This window comes from Myotis davidii, unplaced genomic scaffold, assembly GCF_000327345.1.
Source record: "Myotis davidii unplaced genomic scaffold, ASM32734v1 scaffold235, whole genome shotgun sequence".
Lineage (NCBI taxonomy): Eukaryota > Metazoa > Chordata > Mammalia > Chiroptera > Vespertilionidae > Myotis > Myotis davidii.
This window is the reverse complement of record NW_006287462.1, coordinates 532,660-541,230: the sequence shown is the minus strand read 5'-3', so window position 1 is coordinate 541,230 and position 8,571 is coordinate 532,660.

The following is an 8,571-nucleotide window of genomic DNA, read 5'->3' as shown; positions in this document are numbered from 1 at the left end:
AACAGTAAAACAAGAAGCAATGAGGGAAATAGAAAAGGTGATTTGTGCAAACAGAAGAAATTTCAGGATCTTATTTGTCACTTTCTATTTCTTCCTAATTATCCTATATAATAAAAGAGAAAAATGGTAATTGGCGTACGGCGATACCCTTTTCATTGGCTAATCAGGGCTATATGAAAATTAACTGCCAACTCAGATGGCAGTTAACTGACAACAAAATGGCGGTTAATTTGTATATGTAGGCACAATGCAGGGAGGCGAAAGGGAAAGCAGGAAGAAGCCCCCTGCCACTGACAGTGATCAGAAACCCAGGGGGGCACTAAGAGCCCCCAGGGCCACCTTTGCCCTGCCCCCCAGCCATGATCAGAGAATCAGGTGCCTTTTCCCCCCTGGCCAGTGATAGCAGGAAGTAGGGGTGGAGCCAGCGATGGGAGCTGGGCAAGGTCAAAGCTGGCAATCCCGGGAGCTAGGGGTCCCTTGCGTGGCCCTAAAGCGGAGCCCACGATTGTGGGGCCGCTGCCGCTGCGGGTCCCCGCTGCCCAGGCAGGACGCCTCGGCCAGAGGCGTTAGGCCTGGGCAGAGGCGGAGTGGGAGATTGCGGGGAGCTGGTAGTCCCCGCTGCCCAGTCCTAAGGCGTCGGCCAGAGGCCTTAGGCCTGGGCAGGGGCGGAGCCTGAAACCGCGGGGAGCTAGAGGTCCCCGCTGCCCAGGCCAGATGCCTCGGCCAGAGGCATCAGGCCTGGGCGGAGGTTAGAGCTGGTGATGGGGGCAGAGGGGGGTCCCCTGCCCAGGCCTGAATCCTGGGCCAGAGGCATCAGACCTGGGCCAGGGGCAGAGCCAGCAATCAGAGGGCTCTAGCGGTCCCCTGCCCAGGCCTGACGCCTCTGCCAGAGGCGTCAGGCCTAGGCAAGGGGCCGATCCTGCAATTGGATATTGATGGGGGTCAATGCCTGAGGGCTCCCAGTATGTGAGACTGGGGAGGCTGGGCTGAGGGACACTCCCCCTCACCCCCACCCAGTGCACGAATTTCGTGCACCGAGCCCCTAGTCCTATATAATAAAAGCCTAATATGCTAAGTATCCAGTTGCCCTTTCAACCGATCTAAGCATAATATGCTAATGATATGCCAAGGCCACTCAACTGCTCACTATGACGTGCACTGACTACCAGGGGGCAAATATTCCAACTGATAGGTTAGCTTGCTGCTGGGGTCTGGCCGATTGGGACTGAGCGAGATGGGCCAGACATGCTCTGGAGCCCTCCCGCGACCCTCCCTGGCCCTGGTGGTGCACTGGTGAGGTCCCTCAGCCTGGTCTGTGCCCTCTCACAACCCAGGACCCCTCACAGGATGTTGGAGAGCTGGTTTCAGCCTGATCCCACAGGCCAGGCTGAGGGACCCCACTGGTGCACGAATTAGTGCCCTGGGCCTCTAGTTTTCTTATATTGCTCTAGTACTTTCCAGCTAGTATCCTTTTGGTGCTATTCTGTTCTGATCTATGATTTTACACTCTCCTTCTGCCTCATTTTGAAGATACTTCTAAGAAGGCTCTCACTTTGATCCACTTTCTCTTATTTAATTCTGAACTCTACCCCTAAACTTACCTCCAACAAGGGTTCCCAGGTAGTGCTACTTAGTCTTTTCTTTACCAAAAGCTGAAAGATACTCAAAATTCCTATGACTATTACCTGGAAATTCTACTTTTCCTAAATTGAAGGTTTTCTATTCAGGTTTGAACTCCATTACCATCCATCTTAGAAAATGCTCACTGCCTAATTATTTTGTTGTCTAGATTGTATATTTTTACAGAAATCTTATAGCTATTTTAGACATTTACCTTATATCTGGTATACTAAAATTCTGCACAGGTACAATTTGTGTGGCTCATAATGGGTTTGAGTTTGTGTACTTTATTATGGCTGCTTTTTAAAATTATTAGCATAACTTTTTTGTTGGATTCCTTTTGAAAATCTGTTCATTCATCATCACAGGGCTCACATTCCTTCACAGAAACAAACTAAAGCAAGAGTGGCTGCCCATTGTAGGCTTGTGTTCTGTAGAGTGCCCAGCACTGTGTATTTTTCATACAGCCAGCCAAATCCTATTTACATTATCTCGCTGGTTTCTACAGTTTCATGACAAGCAAAACATCTTGAACTAAAAGCTCCTGGAGTACAAGATAGTATTTAACATACTTTTAACAACAATAACAAGATATACACAGGCATTTGAAACATTTGATAATATTTAAACAATGTGTATTTTGCCTGGTTTCCTATTCATGGATTGCTAATTAAATTCCATCTTAAAATGCCAACATTTTCATTGTATTCAATGTCCCATTAATTGCACTGTTACTCAATAATTAACACATACATTTATTTTATGTAAATGAAAATCTCACAAAATACAATTACTCTTTTTAAACTTAATTGTTACTTTATTGCATGCCTGCATGTGTTTTTTATTATAAAAGCTGTATATTTTTTAATTTTGCTGATCTATGAGCATATAATTAAGAATGGCAGTAAACAATGATTTTGTTTAATTTTAAGAGAATATTAAAATCAATTCTGTATGACATCCATGAAACAAAATTGGCGGAAATAAATAAATCATCCCTATGTTTAAATTCAATGTTATTACCATCCCCTAAAGTTTTGAATCTGAATTCACAAGTATTTTATAGATGGCTTCATAAAAATTTATACTTGGAATATACTTTATAGCTCCTCCAGTTCAACACTTATTTTTTAAATTTTATTTTAATTTTTTATTTATTTCAGAGAGGAAAGGAGAGATAGAAACATCAATGATGAGAGAGAATCATTGATTGGCTGCCTCCTGCTTGCCCCACACTGGAGATTGAGCCCACAGCCCGGGCATGTGCCCTAACCAGGAATCGCACAGTGACGCTCAACCACTGAGCTACGCCGACTGGGTAACACTTATTTTTTTTTAGATGTGGACTTAAATTCAGAGAGATTAAATAACTTGGCAATGGTCACAGAGTTGAAAAGCCAGGTTTTCTGATATCCAGTCCATTAAGAAACACTGCCATTTTACCTTTAAAAATATGAATAAATTAATAGTTCTTAACTGATTTCACATAAAGCAATCAATGAATAAATAGACTAATAGCCTAAAGGCTGCTATTTATTTACTCTTCAAACAGGTTGTAATCATTTTTGACACTTTCTGATACTTTAGTAAATAAATTAGGAGAAATAAAAATATTCTGGTATTGACAATGACATCACATTTTATTTAATTCTCCATAATTGATGCAATATTGACTTGAACCAACAGCAATTTTGTAATAAATCATTCAATAGCAAGAGCGAGTGTTTAATTTACTATTTTAAATTTTAAGGCTATAATGTTGCTATAGGGGGAAAAAAAGGTTTAAACAGATGTTCTAATGAGTTTCTCCTATGTATAAATAAAGTGTTTTGATTATTTGATCTCTTAGTATAAAGAAAAGATAGATAGATATATAATTAATTGCAGTATTACAGAACTACAGATGTCCCCCAATCTGCCCTGTTGCTCCCCTCCTCCCAGCCACTGTCCCACCCAGGCCTTTACTACACTGTAGTCTGTGTCCATTGGCGATGCATATATGTTTATAAGTTCTTTGGTTAATCTCTGCTTCACCCCGCTCCTTTCAGATATATGTCAATCTGTTAAAATATTAAAATTATTTCTTGCCATTAAGTTGCACCATTTTGGTATATACACTGCATGGAAATGCACAAGTACATTTTTAAACATTGCAATAAGATTTTAGTTATATGTCTAGCTGTCAGTTAAGTACATTGATTTATTTATTTTAGATAGCTCATACTACCAATTATTCATTCATTGTGATTGGAACTAGTTAACTACAAATGTAAGTTATCATAATTTGAATGTGTATCTGATTGTCATGTCATCTTTTATTCTTGCTATATGTTTACCTTCCCTTTTATCAGTGTTATAAATCTAAAAGTAGGGAAATTTTTACAAACTACATATATCAAATAAGATTATAATTTTTCCTCTAGTTTTCTTTTCACTACTTAAGAGCCATTGTGCCTTGTTATAGGTACTTCCTGACAGATGAGCACTGTGACTTGGATATGGTATGTACTTACATACCCACTGAATTGCTTGGACAGCCAGGGGAACATGAGCTGCATTTTATAAATAATGTAGTAGCTGCCCAGGTTGATCAGTCATGAGTTGTGAATAGAGAAGTCGTATTCCTTTGTAGAGGCTATGAATTTAATTATGCAATTCAGGAGAGTTTATTTCTCCAACCTCTTCATTGTTTTAAAATGTGTGCTGATGTAAATAGTCCTACTTCTCTGGCTTAGCAAACATAACAGTACTATAAGTACTAAAACATATCAAGAAAATATTTCTGGAAAACTCTATTTCTTATGCAACAGTTAATGATTATATCTGAAGAATTGTGGCACAGAGCTTATGCATTAGAACACATTTAAATAAATCATTCAACACTGACTTAATTTTTAATAAACTTTTTGTAAGTGAAATGTAATACAGAATTATTCAAAATCATGTGTACAAGTTGATGATGAATTACTACAAAGTTGACACAACCCTGAATCCTCGAGATCTGGAAATCAAGCACTACCAACACCTTATCAGCTGCACTTTGGCCTTTCTCCAATGACTCTTCCTGAGATGAAAACTATCCTGATTTTAAAATGTCTACATTAGTTTTCCCCTCTTTCTAAACTTTATATACATGTGATATTTTATTTCAATATTTTATTTGTGAGGTCATTATACCTCTGTGCCGTGGCTGTATTTCATTCATTTTCATGTTGCATATTATTCTAATATATAAATGTACCAGAAGTTATTTTTAATTATGCTGTCATTGGGTCTGTTGCTTAGATTTTGGACATTACCATTATTTCTTCTTTGAACATTTTTGAACACGTATTTTGGTGAACATATCTGCATGCACTAATTGGGTTTATACCAGGTGTGGATCTGTGGGACACATGCTTTGCATGGGGTCATCTTTAGTATCTACTACCTACAAATGCTCCAAAACAGTGGTTTTAATTGACACTCCCAAAAGAATTGTATAAAAGTTCTTAAGACTCCACATCCTTAACAGCATGCAGTATGATCAGTCTTAAAATTTTAGTCATTTTGTTGCCTGTGTAGGGGTGTAGTATTACAGAAGCAGTAAATTTTACTGAAATGATCTACACATATCTACATTTTCTCAGATAATAGAGATGTTCTGTACTCATGGGTTCTTGTAGTTTATAAATTGGAGACTATTTTTAGTTATTTTTAAGAATATGCCAAAATGCTTTCTAAGGATATTTGGAGAATGGTTAGAACTAGGAGGCAGAATGGATATTGCTGAAATATTCGCCACAGAAAAATAAGAACACCTAAAGTATCCTTGTGTCCAATCTCAGAATTTGAGAAGTAAATGCTCAGTACGGAAAGACCAAAAGCAGGAAAGGGCTATCAAAAGAACCACAAATCCCTGTGATTCAGGCAAGTTAGAGTGAAAAATCAGAGAATCCACCTAAGGGAAGAAATAATTGCAGATAAACTTATGTCAGTAACCAAAAAAAGAAAGAAAAAATAGAAAGGAATAATAAGAGAGCACTAAGAAAATAAAGGCCTAGAACCCAAGACAGAATTTTGGTAGCCAAGGGTCAGGGCAGCAGTCAATATAAGTAACATGCCAACCTTTGACCCTGAACTAACCATCACTGAACTTCTTTCATGTTTAAGGATGAAAGTGAAAATGTTGACAAGACATTGATCATACGGGAGTTAAGGATGCTAGGAAAGGAATCTGGCGATAGGAGTTCTCAGCCACTAATCAAAGTGCAGGAAAGAAGAGCCACACTTTGGACTCACACTACTTTAGAAGTTGACAGTGGTTTAGTCATGAAGGTAGATCTCATTTCTTCTGCAAGTTTCTAGAACCCAAATTTTCTCCCTAGGCTTCTTCTTCATCGGCAGAATGAGTCACTTCGAAGGTTCAACTTTGCAGAAAAGCAAACCCTTTGCTAAGTTCCATTTTAAGAATATTGAGTTGCCCTTGAAAGTTTTCTAGTAACATAGAAATGGTATCTCATTCACGGGATTCATAGCAGTAAATGACTTTTAATAGGCAATAACAAAGTAAACAATGGTGGTAAGAAAAGGCTTTATTCTCACATGTCCACTGGGGTATATTTGAAATTTTTTTTATAGCAAGATTCTTGACTCAGAAAATGGAACAAAACGGATTGTTTCTGTTTCAAAAGGTTTCTACAGCATCTCTCAAGTCAGTTCTTAAAAGCCTCCTTTAGAATCTCAAGGAGAATTTTTAGGTTTGGAAGGTTTTAATCTATACTTTTAAAATTCTAATCCTTTGACTATTACCTCTGCCTAAAGAATGTGCTGACACCAGATTGTTTTCATTGTCTAAACATAGAAACAAAACTAATGTCTACAGAACACAATGTCATTCACAGCATAGTCCCATTTATACACCAGTTTGCCATATTATAATGACAACCATATAGATTTAAAATACTTTTCCTTAAAATTATAGTTATGATAGCATCTCTACACCTAATAAAATAGCTAAAAATAATAACACTAGCAATACCAAGTGCAGACGGGTAGTTGGAGCACTCATATTGCCACTGGAAATGCAAAATAGAGCAACCATCTTGGAAAACAGTTTTGCAGTTTCTTATAAAGTTAAGCAACAATTAAATTTCCCATTTCTGAATATTTACCTGAAAGAAATGGAAAGCATATGTCCATTTTTAAGTATCATTAAAAGTTTATTTATGATTATCTCAGACTGCAAATATCCCATATATCCATCAGTTGATAAATTGAAAAACAAACTGTAAAATCCATGCAATAGAATAAGTAAAAATAATTAAAAATATCTAAAATTTCTTTGTGTTTTTTTCTCATTGGTAAATCATGCATTTTTACTTTTTCTTTTCTATGAATTACTTTCAGGCATCTGAGTTATTTTAAATTTATAAAAATGTGTGAATATAGTTTTGTCACATCTGCAGAGATAAGTAAACTGGAACAGATGAGGATTAATCATTCCTTTATGCCCTTAAATTAAGTTCTTAAATGAAATGTGTAGGTGGGAAGATTGGTGTCTTTGTTTTAGCACCAAAAGTACAAGCTAATTTGTCAAAATCCAACTGAGTCTGCTATAGAAGGGGAAATTTTTTAAAATAGGTAATGAGGTCGAATATCCTGTTAATGAGATGTACAGAGTTAAGATTAACCAACATTATTAAATCAAGAATTTATTTAAGACAGTCAAGGATTAATATAATGAGCATTGTAGTATATTCTCTTCTTTGACTCTTAGCAAATTTCAAAATTAATCTTCATATAAGGCATAGCTTATTCTTTGACTTTGTCACTAGATAACATAGTAATCAGATGTAGACCTAATTTAAATGCTAAATTGTATTTAAAGACAGACCATTTGATTAGTAATGTATATTTTTTATTTTCTGATCTAGTTACTCAGGTTAAAAAATTTGGAATCATCCAAGATTCCTCTGTTTTTGTCATCCCCATGTTTGGTCTTCAACTCCTATTGGCTCTATTCAAACTTATCTAGAATACGTTACTTGTTTTCACATTTACCACTGTCATCGCTCTGCCACCATCCACCATTGACCATTGATATAGACTCCAGCATGGTATTCCTGCTTTCACCTTTGCCATCCACAGACTGTCCCCAACATGACAGCCAGAGGAACACTTTTGCCATGTAAAGTCGTATGATTTTCCAACTCAACACTAATGTCTTCTCATCTCAAAATTGAAGCCAATATCCTTGCAGCGGTCTAAAGAGTCCTATGCCCTTATTATTTCTTGGGCTCAGCCTCACCCTCCATTATTTCTCTCCAGTCATTCAAGCTTTTGACTGTTTCTGAAACATTCCAGTGGTTTTATAGCTCAGAAATTTTCTATTAATCTTGATTGTTTTTCCTAACATATACCAGGATGGGCAAAAGAAGGTTTACAGTTGTAACATAAATAAATAATATAATAAATAATAACACCAAATAAGCTCTATTTCATACACTCAGTATTGTAAATCTACTCTTGCTCATCCCATAGATACACAGTTTCCTTCCTGACCATGTTCAAATCATTGTGTTCATGTCACTTTATCCATAGATCAATACCCTAGTTGAAATTTAACCCACTCCCCACTAACACGCTAGTAATGCCATCCCACTTTGACTTATTTGTTTTCCCTGGAACCTATTATCTAAAATACTATGTGTTTTACTTATTTGTTAGCTCTCCTGCTAGAATGTATTCTTCAAGATGGCTATATCCTAGCAGGTAGGACATCATAATACCATATCCTAGCAGGTAGAACATCACCTGCCACAAATAGACAGATGCTTCTTTTAAACTTTTGAATGTGTTTATAAACATAAATCTAACAAATGTGATTATTATTTTTAATTATAAGACTAAAAACAATTTAATATATAATAAATGTTCCTTAGTCTGTACCTTTTGTATATTGCCTACAGT